The following is a 13,666-nucleotide window of genomic DNA, read 5'->3' on the forward strand; positions in this document are numbered from 1 at the left end:
GAAATCTCCACGTAATGAGATAATCAGGGTGACTAGGCTAGTAGATTGGGGAACAACATAGGTGTTTACCTACATTTCAGCAAAGATTTTTTTTATCAAGGTCAGTTGTTTATCTTGTGGAAAAGAGGATAATTAGAGCATAGAAGATAACACAATTAGGAGGCTTCGGAACTGGTTGATGGGCAGATCCAGTCATCTTTCATGATTAGTGCTCAATTTGGAAGGAAGCCTTCAGTGAGGCACTCTAGGCATTTGTCCTTGTCCTTGTCCTATTTAGCATTGTTAAAGTCATTGTCAAATCAAGTCAGCAAGCATTTATTAAGTACTTGCTATATTCCAGGCACTGGGATAAATACTGGGGGTACAGAGAAAGGCAAAAGGCAGTCCTTGATTTCAAGGAGCTCTAAGTTTAATGGGAGAAGACAGTACATTAATGATACAGAGTTGGGAGAGATAACCAATACAATGGAAAAGCAAATAAGATGCAAAAGGGCTTCAATAATCTATGTCTCATACAATATTTTGGGGTGGGCTGTGAGAGGGCTTTTGTGCCTATGATTTCAGTGCTATAAGGATTTACTGATAAGGAAACTCTCCCTATCAATGAAGATTGGCATCTTTTCTACAACTTATAGTCTTAGAGAGTTGCCTGGAATGCGAAAAGGTCCAGTCCAGAGGAAGGACTGGAATCCAATTGTAGATCCAAAATGAAAACTTATAAAGGTAAATCTTGCTTTATTCTCGAGTTCTAAAAACTTTGCAAGTAATGTGATCTAACTGATAACAAATTATATATAATCTGGGTTTTGATCTTGCCTTAGATATTTACTAGCTGTGCCACCTTGGAAAGTCACTTACCCTTGCTGAGCCTCATCTCTAAAATGAGAAGAGGCTAGACTCAATGATGCCTTCTAGTTCTAAATCGATAATCCTAAAATAGGAAATAGAACTAAACAACAGTTCATTTGAGAAAAGGTCTGGGGTTTAAATCCAATAGGGCTCAGTAGTTTGGTTTCCAAGACTAAGGAAGGAATGGTTCCACTGTATTTTGCCTTATTGAGATCACATATGGTTTACTATTTTTAGTTTGAGAAGGACTTTGATTAAGTGGAGAAAACAAGATAGAGGATTTGAGGTGCTATATGTATGAATCATTAATTTTATAAGTAAAATTAAAATTAAATTCAGGCTCAGAAAGAGGATAGGACTTAGATAAGGTCATATAGCAGGTTAGTGCCAAAGATGGAAGCATAATCTAATTTTCCTGCCTTTCCATTTAAGACATATTCCTCTTATTCCCCCATGTCAGACTGCCTTTTACTTCTTTTCTACATATTCATGCACACAGGTACCTCCATGAAGACTGAACATCTCTAAATCTTCTTCCCCCTCCAAATGGGAAATCGCATCATACCCCTCTTCTTAAAAAACTCAAGAGGGAGAGAGGAATAATGAAAAATGAATTGTTAACTGCTATTCATTTTTAAATTTTGCTAAAGATAGCATTGCTGATAAGATCCATTTAATTAGATAAATTTATTTATATATGGATATTTGAATCCTCTAAAAATATTATGCTCTCCTTTTATGGCATAAAATAATACTAGTAACTGACGCAGTGGGAATATACAGCTGTGGTGGTGTTGTGGAAAGAGCCCTGGACTAAGGGAGACTTGGATTCTATTCCTAGATCGCCAATGAACTTTCTATGTTATGTTGAGCAAAGCATTTCATCTCTCTGGAACTCAGTTTCTTTATTTGCAAAATAGAGATAACCTGACAACTGAAACTCTGGTATAAGACAAACTTAATAATGGGTAGTAAAGAAGGGCTTACTATATAAATATACTACATTATATAAATGTAAGTTATTACTATTATGTCTCATCCCCTCAGTGTCCTAACTTGCTTCCTTCCCAAGGGGCAGATCAGCCTAGCAATGCTATTCAAGTAATTATTCTAATGTGTTATAGTAGAAGATCTGGGGGGGGGGGTTCTATTCTAAGCTTGCCCTCTAACTGGGTGATCTCTGTTAAATCACTTAACTTCTTGGTGTCTAGTTTCTTCATCTGTAAGATGGGGATAATAATATCTTTATCCCCATCCTACTAGTTTTGAGAATGAGGATAAAATGAGATGATAGATGGAAATGGGTTTTAAAAAAAAAGATCTGGACAAATGCAAAGCTTAAGTTAAAATAAAATAAAATAGTCTTTTAACTTTCATTTGATTGGCTGTCTGACTTTTGCTTAGGACATCTTCCAGTGATTCCAAAGGTTTACAATTTCATTGGTGCTGGTACTCTCTTCACTAATGTGGGTCATAACTCTTGCAAACTTTACAATTTAAAGTTATTATGACCAAAAAATTAATCATCAGGAGTTAGGCTACCAATATTTAACGAGCTTTTAAAATTATCTTTTATTCATTAAATATTTGCCAGTTAAATGTAAATTTTTAAAATTTTTAAAATTTGAGATCTATATTCTTCTCCTCTTCACCCCATTCCCTTCAGAAGAGAAACATTTTGATTTTGATTATACACATGAAGCCATACAAAAATATTTCCTTGTTAGCCATGTTGCAAAATTAAACACAAACAAAAGAAAACAATAAAAATAAAGCAAAAACACACATTTCTATCTGCATTCAGAGTTCATCAGTTTTCTCTGGAGGTGGATAGTATCTTTCATCACGGGACCTTTGCAGTTGTTTTGGATCATGATCTTGAGCAGAATAGCTAAGTCTTTCATAGTTGATCATCCTTACAATATTGTTACTATGCATAATGTTGTCCTGGTTCTGCTCACTTCACCTTGTATGAGTTAATTTCAGTATTCCCAGGTTTTTCCAAAGCTATCCTCCTCATCATTTATTATAGCACAGTAATATTCCATCACACAATCATATTTCAGAATTTGCTTAGCCATTCCCCAACTGATAGACATCCCCTCGATTTCTAATTCTTTGCAACCACTAAAAGAGCTACTATAAATATTTTTGTACCAATAGGTCCTTTTCTTGTTTTCTTTGATCTCTTTGGGATACAGAACTAATTGTGGTATTGCTAGGTCAAAAGGCATGTGTAGTTTTATAGCTCTTTGGGTGTAATTCCAAATTATTGTCCAGAATGATTGAAACAGTTCACAATTCTACCAACAGTGCATCAGTATCCCAATTTTTCCACATTCCTTTCAGCATTTGCTGTTTTCCTTTTCTGTCATATTAATCTCTCTGATATGGTATGAGATGGTATCTTAGAGAAGTTTTACTTTGCATTTCTCCAATCATTAGTAATTTAGAAAATTTTTTCATGTCACTATTGATTGCTTTGTTTTCTTTTTAAAACTACGTGTTCATATCCTTTGACCATTTATCAATTGGAGAATGGCTCTTATTTTTATAAATTTGTCTTAAGTCTCTATATAGTTGAGAAATGAGGCCTTTATTAGAGAAACTTGTAAATTCTACTCCCCTGATAAAACAAAAGTTTTGTTTTCCTTCTAATTTTGGTTGCATTAGTTTTGTTTGTGTAAAAGCCTTTTAATTCCAGGTAATCAAAACTCTCTATTTTACTTCCTCTAATATTCTCCTGTGTTTTGTTTGGTCATAAATTCTTCCCTTATTCATAGATCTGACAAATACAGTTTTTTCTATGCTTCACTAATTTACTTATGATATCACTTTTTATGTCTAAATCATTTATCCATTTTGATCTTGTCTTGGTATAGGTATGAATTACTAATCCATGCCTAGTTTTTGCCAAACTGCTATCCAGTTATCCTCTCCACTGAACAGCTTTCTTGCACACCTCTTTTTTCCCCTATTCTTTTTTTGAACTGCAGTTTTTGGAGCTAGTTCTGGGGGTTCAAAAGTCTTCAGTGCTGCCAAAGTGGTGAGATCTTGGGAGAGGTCTGATCACTGCTCTCTTGGTCTTTATGTCTGTACTCTGTTCCTAATGACAGAAGGACCCCTAATCCCTTTGGATTGGAATTGGTTCTGTTCCCCGAGACCTCTTCTCCCTTGGGACTGGAAATGATACCATTCCTCAGGGATTCTACTCTCTCTTGACCAAAGGGTGCTGCTCTCTGCTCTTGAACTATGACCCAGAAGTGGGTATAGGCAAAGGATTCCTAAAACTGTGTCTCTTCCTGCATCCAGTACTAGTCTATGAGTTCGCTGTAATCTCTTTCTCTTCGGTTGCCATGTCAGTCTTTCTAATCTGAGAGCTCCCAAAGCTGCTGTTGCTCTTGTTTGCACCATCTTGTTCTACTACTGGTATTTCATCCACATGAGTTCCAGGCCAGCCTCTTTTCCCTGTGTGATAACACAGATTTCTCTTTCTGAACTCCTCTGTTGTTTTGGATTGGAAAAATGTCTCACTTTGACCTTTTGTTGGTTCTACCACTCCAGAATTTGACTCAAGATGTGATTTTAAGTTGTTTGGAGGGGAATATTGAGAGAGCTTGACTCCACCATCTTGGCTCTGCCCTGGAAGTCTGATGATCTTTCTCTTCATGGCTTTAAAAGTCCTTCAAAACCTGGCCCTTTCCCACATTTAGAGGCTTCTTATAGCCTACTTCTCTCCAGGTACTCTAGATCCACTGACTCTGATCTCCTTGCTGTTTCTTGTACAAGACACTCCACCTCTTAGCTCAGAACATTTATCTCTTACTGTTCCCCATTCCTGGAATGCTTTCCCTTTTCATCTTCGTCTTCTGACTTACCGGGATCCCTTCAACTCTCTGCTAAAATCTCGCCTACTCAGGGCAAGTAAGTGCCTCAGTGAATTGAAAGCAAAGTCTAGAAATGGGAGGTCCTGGGTTCAGATTTGGCCTCAGACACCTCCTAGGTGTGTGACCCTGGCCACATCACTTAACCTCCACTTGCCTAACCTTTAGCACTCTTTGGTCTTGGAACAAGTATCCAGAGTTGATTCCAAGATGGAAGGTAATTATTAAAAATAAAATCTCACCTTCTGTAAGAAGCCTTTCTTAGTCCTTCATAATACCTAGAGAGCCTCCCTGGCCCCCCCAAATTAACTCCAATCTATCAATGTGTTATCTTGGATGTATCTGATATATCTTATTTGTACATATTTATATGTTGTCTCCACTATTAGACTGTGAGTTCCTTGAGGACAGGGACTGTTTTTTGCATTTTTTTGTGGCAATTCAGTGCTTAATTCACTGGTATGTAGTAGGTGCTTAGTAAATGCTAATTGACATGACTTGACTTCTTTGAACTTAACCCTTCCTCAGAGAGCAGATCTGTACTTTCTAGCTTGGTAAAGCCTAGAGTTGTAACTTGGACTGGCTGGTCAGAGCTTTGCCTCATGCTACTAATGGAAGTTGCTGTGGTTTTGTTAGTGGGAGGGTCCTTTCTCCTTGAGGCATTCTTCTACTCTATTGTCACCAAACTTTTCAGAGACTCTTACTGCTCTGTTGCCCACAATAGATCATGGATGCCTGTTATGTGGGGCCTGACTTCATAGTATCCCATCTCCTCTTGAGGCTTGGGGAGTCAGAGATAATCAGTTATACTTGTGATCTCTTTCCTTCTCTCATTCTCAACCCCATTTTTTTTTTTTGTTGCTACCATGGTGACCTTGGGTAAAACATTTTATCTACAGATTTCTCATCTATACAATGAGAAAGCTGGGCTAGCAGCTCTTTGAAAAGATCCCTTGCACCTCTAAATAGTGTAAATTTTACTGAGGGTTAGAGAGAAATGACTTGTCCAATGGGGTCATACCCCCATCTAATTGGAAGTTTGCAATTGTCCGTTTATTCTTAAAAATGAAATGACAACTCATTTTAGTTTTGCTTGTGGTTGATACGAACTAAAATGAAAAGAAAAAAATCCAAGCATTTTTATGTATTCCCATAATCCATTATTTAAAAACTTCAGTCTGAATGAAAATCTGTATTTTTCCTTTGGGAGAAAAGTTCTCTAACATACACAAAATGATTTCTCCCAATATGCTTAAAATATTTCTCTATTTCTCTCTTTCCCCCTCTTCCCTCCCTCCCTCTATTTCTCTGTCTCTCTCCTACTTTCTTTCCTTTTTCCTCTCCCTCTTCTCTTGCCCCTCCTCTCCCCCACCTGCTCCTCCAAGTTTCTGAGATTTGGCATGCCTCAGTTTCCTCTATGATTATCTTCAAAAACTGGCCCCTCCACTTCCAGAAATGTCACCAGCTGCAGGGTAAGATTCTCATTTACTGTTCTATTTGGGCTTTTGGTGGAGGAGGACCATAAAGAGGTTAATGGTTGTTCTAGAGGTGATTGACATTTTGAGACCATACCTTTTGTGATTTAAAAACAGTCTGGAATAATGTGTAGAGAATGAGTCTCAAAGTCAAGGAGATCTGTGTGCAAATCCTTCTTCTGAAACACACTGGCATCTTGATGCTGGGCAAATAACAAGTTCTCAATGCCCTAGTTACTACTAATCAGTCTATTAAATGTTTACAATGTCCTTTGCACTGCACTGAAACTAATTGCAAGAACAATGGCTAATCTTTAATTGGTAGAGGGCATTTTCTTACTGGGAGTTCCTTATGCCAATGAAATCTGAGCCAAAAAATAAATGTAAAAGACACGGTTCATTATTGTCTGAGTATGTGGGCTGGTCTAAAGGATTATGTATGCTAGAGGGGGAGTTTTGTACTATGTCTACACTAGTAAAGTGAAATGGATAGTTGAGTTAATTATCCAGGGAATTTAATCTCTTTTGATGTAACATTTATGTTTCAGTATCTGGAAGACCAGTGATGTCACCATGTGGACACTCTCTGGAATGGCACAGGTGGAAACCCTTCTCTACCACTTGGAGATGACTTTTTAAGTTGACTATGTTCACAAAAATTCATTCCCTGGAGCCCAGCCTTCTGGTAATGAACCCTCCCACACTTGACTTGGCTGGACTTCCTTCTGATGTCATAGAATCTACTCTGATTGGTTCTTAACTGTCATACCTTCAAGAATCTAGATGGCTTCTAAGGAGTATGTTGGATAGATCTCAATGGAGTGACTTGGGAGAGCTGATTGTTAAAATTCAGAGTGAGTATTTGCATCTCAAAAATCAGCAAATATTACAAACCAAGACTTGATTTATTATTTTGTTGATTGTTTGAAATTTAGAAAGTGACAAAGAAAATGAAAATACTGCAGATTAAATTTAAAAATGTGTTCTGCATGAATTAATTTCTGGAGATTTGGTTTTTCAACATTTACCACTACAACAGTCCCTAAGCCATAATGAAATACCTCTGTAAGATGTAAGAGGAAGAAAAGTGTTAGATAAAATTGCATCTGCATCCTTCTTTTCACGTTCTTCAGACCATGAGCTTATGTATGAATAGCCATTGGCCTCTTGCACCATAACTATAATTAAATGGAAAGTAGATGGCTTAGATGGAAATTTATGGAAAAAGGGTTCCTCTTGGGTCATTAAATGGGAAGGAGGGTTTGGAGATTTTTTCTTACTTAAATTCTGGATCTTTTATAATGTGAAAGGAGTTTGTATAGCATCAAATCTGTCCAAATTAATGAATCCTAATATGTTGAAAGAAAAAGATGGAAATGTGAGTTAAGAAGTCTTGAGTCTCATACTGATACTGACATGAATTAATTATGTGACATAAGCAAGCCATCTTCCTTCTCAGGACCTCAGTGTCCACCTCAATAAAGAGAGTTATGTGATCCCTACAGGTTTTCCAGGTCTAAAAGTTTGGTGATTCTGAGACTCTACAATCCTCTAGTGGAAGACTTGCTTAATGTTGCTTGTCGTCATCATCATCATCATCATCATCATCATCATCATCATCATCATCACTATCATCATCATCATCATCATCATCATTACTAGCACTTACATAATTCTTTAAAGTTTGCAAAGCACTTTCCAAATATTACTTTTTATCCTCCCAACAATCCTGAGATTTAGCTACTAAATTTATCCCCATTTTGACTGAAGCTGAGGGGATTTAGTGACTTGTATAAAGGTAAGAGAAAGAGACAAGATCTGAATTCAGGTCTTTTGATTAAAAAAAAGTGTTCTTCATGTTTCTTCACATCTCCAAATATGAATGGTGGAGGAGGAGTGTTCTAGACATTCCTGAAAATGACAAGAATAAACACATTTTGTACTTCCTATTGTTTTCTGTCAGAAGGAACAATGTGATTAAATCTGTATTCTGACTGAGGATTTTGCATCAAATATAGCATAAGTGTGATTTTGATAGTAAGTTACAAAAGCAGAACTGTAATCACCGAGCCTTCTCATTGTAATTATAATGGTAAAATGATGCTCCTATGCTTGTTAGCATAGGATAAACTAATGATCAGAAATGTCCTCATTATTCTGATGAAATTCTTCCAAAAAGATACTGAAGAATCTCTAAGAAATGCATTTGACTCTGTCTCAACACTAGAAGCAATTCTCTTTTCATGCTCTGGCTTTGGTGGAAACTGTGAAATGCATTGCATAAAGGCAGTGGGTATTGTTGTAGCATTGTTGTGATTTAGGTAGTGAGCAACAAACATGTGGAGAGGGAATAGGGAAATCAAGGAAACAGAGTCTATTATCAAGCTTTTACCTCAGGTGACACTCTTTTCCTAACCTTGCAATTCATTGAGTTTCTTCATTATACATAATATTCTTATATGTATGAGAATATTATATATATATATACACATATATATATATAATATTGAAAAGTTAATTGACTTTGTACCTATGCTTTAGCCAAACAAGACAACTCCCCATTTCCCTAACACACCCTTTCCTCTCCCCTCTCCTCTCCTCTCCTCTCCTCTCCTCTCTTTCTTTTTCTGACTTTCTGACTTTCCTCACACTATTCCTGGTCTAAGACATCACATCTCCTATTCCTCTGAACTGAAATCTTACTCATCCATCATGGTTTAATTCAAGACCTGGTTTTCCTTGATTCCCTTGACCAGAGGTGATTTCTACCCCTCCTCCCTTTTAGACCTCACATGAAAATTTCTTGTTGCTTCTTGTAATCTAATCCACCATTTTGTCCTCTACTTGACTATATATATATATGTATATGTATGTATATATATATATACATATATATATATATCATTGGACTCTAAGATTTTTAAAAATATTCATCTTTTTTTTTCTGCTTTCAGAGAGATGGCATGGTGTAGTGGATAAAGAAGTACCCTCAAATCCAGCAAGACCTGGGATCAAATCCTACCCCTTCCCCCATACCAGCTTTGTGAACCTGTCAACTCATGATTTTCCTATAAGACTGTAAGTTGTAGCAAAGGGGCTCCCCTATATTGATAGAAGGAGATTCTTCATGTAGGAATTCTATGAAATTGATCATAGGTAAAGTCTCTAATTCTCTTCTGTCAAGATCACTCATTGGTATTCAGTAAATGTTGACTTTAAATACATTTTTGTTAGAATATATGTTGAGTTTGGGTTTTGGAGATAGAATACCTGAATTTGAGTCTTGACTCTGCCTTCCATTTTTTTTTCTATGTGACCTTAGTCAAGTCACTTAAAATCTTTGGTGCTTGTTTTCCTATAATGGTAGAAAGAATGGAAAAAAAAGAAAGAAAAAGCAAAAGGATAGATGGATAGATGGATGGATGAATAAATAGATAGCTAGATGGAGCATTTATTAAGCCCTATGTGCCAGGCACTGCTCTAAGTAATGTGGGTCCAATACAAGGAAACATGATAGTCCCTGACCTCAAAGAGCTTACATTTTAATGGCAGTTGGATGAAATACTCTGTATAGTCTCTAACAACTTTAAATCAAAACTTCCAGGGGCAGCTAGGTGTTTCAATGGATTGAGAGATGTCAGGCCTAAAGACAGGAGGTCCTGGGTTTAAATTTGGCCTCAGAAATGGATAGCTGTGTAACCCTGAGCAAATCACTTAGCCCCCATTGCCTAGCCATTGTTGCTCTTCTGCCTTGGAACCAATACACAGTATTGATTCTAAGATGGAAGGCGATGGTTAAAAAAACCCCAAAGCTTCCAGAATGAAATAGATTCCTTTTCCCCAGGTATTCCATACATTTTCCAAAGTACTTTGCTCCAAAATAAATCTTCTGGAAATGAATGAAATTGACCTTTCTCACAGCATCCCTGCAGGCTAGGGATATAGGGAAAGTATTATTAACTCAGTTTTGCATCTGAGGAAACTGAGTCTCCTCACAGTGATATACCTAAGTAGCAAGCATTGGAGAAGGGTTTTAAATAGTCCTCCTTCACATCTAAGCTCGGCACACTTTATATTATATATTATTAATTATTAATATAATATATTATGTATTATACTAAGTCTTAATAACAAATCATGCTGGTCTTAAAGCCCAGCCATGTCCAAAGAAGCCAGAGTTGTTTTTTTTTAACCTTTTTCTCTGTCATGGAGCTCTTTGGCAGGCTGGTGAAACCTATGAGACCCTTCAGAGGATCATATTTTAAGATGTAAAAATAAAACATAGGCTTACAAAGGAAAGCAATTTTATCTAAATACACTTATCAAGATATATTTGTTTTTTAAAAAAGCACACAAATTGGAGGACCCCCAGGTTAAGGAGAACCTCTAGTTTAAATGTTTGTTTTGGCAAGTCCTCCAAAGGGTCACAGGTGAGTGCTATTCCCCCTACCACTCCACCGCCCTCTCCCACCCTCTGAAGGAAGAGCTGAGCCCTGAAGTATGTCAGGGTTCACTGGGGAGCAGATGGAACCCAAGTGGGTCCTACCTCCGACTTCTCTCCTGGCAGCTTGTTTCAGCTTTTGGCTCCTTGCTCACACATTCCTATGAGCCTGCTGCCAGCTCGTTTCCCCAAAGGGTTGCTCATTGGTGAGAAACTAGGGATTCTTCCTTATCTCGCCAGAACAGGATGTGTCCTGTAAACTGTGTCCAAAAGGTTTCAAAGCCTCGTAGATGATGAGCTAGCAAGTTTGGGGAAAGGCAAAGCAATCACACAGTATCTGACTACAGAGTTTTCTTTTGGAGCCTAATAAACACACACACAGCAGCTCTTCCCACCTCCTCCCCATCCCCCCTGCTGGCATCTCAATATACGTCCCTGGCCTTTACTAGTTGGGATGTGGGTCCAAAGGGAGATCCCCGAGCACTGAGCAGCCAAGGTGAAAGTGGGAAATGACATGGGTGAATTCCTGCCATGTGCGGAATGTTTCCGGCTATTCTCTCCCATTCGCTTGTTTTTTATTTGTTGTCTAGAAAGCAGTGTTGGGAGAATTTTTATTGCTCTATCCTTGGAATCTCTGAACAGAAGGGCCTGATTCAGCATTCACTGGATGGGACCTTAGAACACAGGGCAGTGAACAGAGCGCTGGGCCTGGAGTCAAGGAAACTCATCTTGAGTTCAGATCTGGACTCCAGCACTTGTATTAGTTGGGTGACTGTGGGTAAATCATGCAATCCTGCTAGCCTCAGTTTCCTCATCTGTAAAATGAACTGGAGAAAGAAATGGCAACCCACTGTAGTATCTCTGCCAAGAAAACTCCAAATGGGATTACTATGAAATAGATGTGTCTGAAAAAGGAATAAGAATTCAGAGTATCATGGCTGGGAGGGATATTAGAATGCAGACTGTCAGAGCTACAGTAGAGCTTAGAGCCATTCTATAATGGTAGAACTGGAAGATGGCTCTTAGAACAGGAGTTCTTAACTTAACTTGGGTCATGAGCCCCTTTGGTAATCTGGTGAAGCCAAAACACTCTGTCTCAGAATTATTTTATTTTAAAAATTCTTCATCCAAGGAAGTGCTAAATGTCAGTTAGAGGCTAGTGAAAATAAAGATGACTTTCCCCCCTCTTATCCAAGTTTATAGCTCCTCCGAAGTCTCTCTATACACGCATTCAGCATCCTGCCTGGCATACTTAGTTTTTGTTTAGTTATTATTTAGTCCTCTTTGACCCTTCATGACCCTTTTGGGGGAAACCTCTTTGGGGTTTTCTTGGCAAAGGTCCTGGAGTGATTTGTCACTTCTTTCTCCGGCTCATTTTACAGATGAGGAAACTGAGGCAAACTGGGGGAAGTGACTTCCCCAGGATTACACAGCTAGTGAGTATCTGAGGCTGGATATGAAACTCAGGATGACAAATCTTCCTGACTCCAAATGTGTCACTTTATCCACTGTACCATCTAGCCACACATAATAGGTACTTAATAAAAAAATGCCTGACTGAGTGACTGGTCTCTCAGAACCCAGAACATCAGAGCTGGGTAGTACCTATGAAACATTCTAGTCCAAGTTCCTTTTTCATTCCAGATAGTGGTGACTGAAGTCCAGAAAAGCTTGAAATCTAAGGCTTCCTTAATATAACTGCCATTTCTAGAGTGGGAATCCATTCCCTAAAACAAATCAAGAAAGCCTCAGGGAATCAGGAACTTAGAGGATGGCAAATCACTTTACTTCTCACCTCTTAGACCCTAGATCTTGCACTTTTAAAATGAAGACATTAGACAAAGGTATCCTTCATTTCTAAAAGTCTGTAATATAAGAGTACCTTAATAGGATTTGCAGGCATATTTCTCCAAGTTTATCTCAATAATATTTAGAAGGGAAAGCAGCATGGCCTTGGTGTTCGGGCTGGGATAGGGGCTTATTCCAGCATTTACTTGCTTGGTAATTTTGGAAAAGCCTCTTCCTTTCTTTGGGGTCATTTTTTCTTATCTATAAAATGGGGACAATAATATTTGTACAACTTAACTCCTAAGATTGTTGTCAGGTTGATAAATTTAAAAAGTGCTGAGAAGTTGTGAGCTGAGAGCCATGGAAAGAATGCAAACTCCTCTTCCAGTTCTATAGATAGAATGCCATGGACATATGGGTGCTAGGAAAGTCCTAAGAGCATTATTTTTTGACCCCTGTGTTCCTGGGAAAGAAGGACCACAAAACCAAGTCTACTTGTCTTTCTCCACCAGTTACTGATAAAGGTGTGAAGATTCGCAAGGAAAACTCCAACAGGGAAGTCATATACTAACATCTCAGCACCAGGTACTGAATAGTTTCTCCTACCAGCCGTTGGAACTTTTAATGAGTGGTTGGCAACTTTTTAATGGACACTGTACAGAAAAATCTTTGTGGTGTTTGCTATGGCTGAGGACTTAGGATGCAATAAAACATGGTCGGCTAACCAAATGGTGGCGTGGTGTGCTTTCCTTGGGGGGAAAATAAATAAATAAAAATTCAACTGGGCTTCCAGCAAGCAGTATCTGTGGTATGTTTGTGTTTGTGTGTGGGTGTGGGTGTGGGTGGAGGGAGTGTTGTTAGAAAGGTGTTAGCCTATCTTTTTTCTCTAGCTTCTATTCTTCTCTCCCTTTCTCCTTCCTTCCCTCCCTTTCTCCTTCCTTCCTCTCTCCTTCTCTCCCTTTTCCCTTCCTTCCTTCCTTCCTTCCTTCCTTCCTTCCTTCCTTCCTTCCTTCCTTCCTTCCTTCCTTCCTTCCTTCCTCCTTCCTTCCTTCCTTAATGACAGATTTTCCACCTCTTCTCCTGTGTAATTCTTCATTGAAAAAATACTGTGGTATATCCATGCCAATCATTTGTCTGTGCAGTTAAAAATTTTAATTCTTTGAAAGCTGAGGTATTCCCTCATATATATGTACACACATTCACATACATATATCTCTATGGTTCTATGT

At 38.1% G+C, this 13,666-nt stretch overlaps 1 long non-coding RNA gene across 2 annotated transcripts; it reads left to right on the plus strand.

The window, feature by feature from the left end:
* The first annotated feature begins 6,977 nt into the window (after window positions 1-6,977).
* LOC123234610 lies at window positions 6,978-13,191 on the plus strand. Of its 2 annotated transcripts, none has more exons than XR_006505347.1 (3): window positions 6,978-7,062; window positions 9,163-9,286; window positions 12,950-13,191. It is a non-coding gene; the product is annotated as an uncharacterized LOC123234610 (long non-coding RNA). The 2 variants fall into 2 exon arrangements; XR_006505348.1 differs by lacking the exon at window positions 6,978-7,062 and adding an exon at window positions 7,967-8,006.
* Window positions 13,192-13,666: the final 475 nt, after the last annotated feature.

Source organism: Gracilinanus agilis, chromosome 2, assembly GCF_016433145.1.
Source record: "Gracilinanus agilis isolate LMUSP501 chromosome 2, AgileGrace, whole genome shotgun sequence".
NCBI classification, from domain to species: domain Eukaryota; kingdom Metazoa; phylum Chordata; class Mammalia; order Didelphimorphia; family Didelphidae; genus Gracilinanus; species Gracilinanus agilis.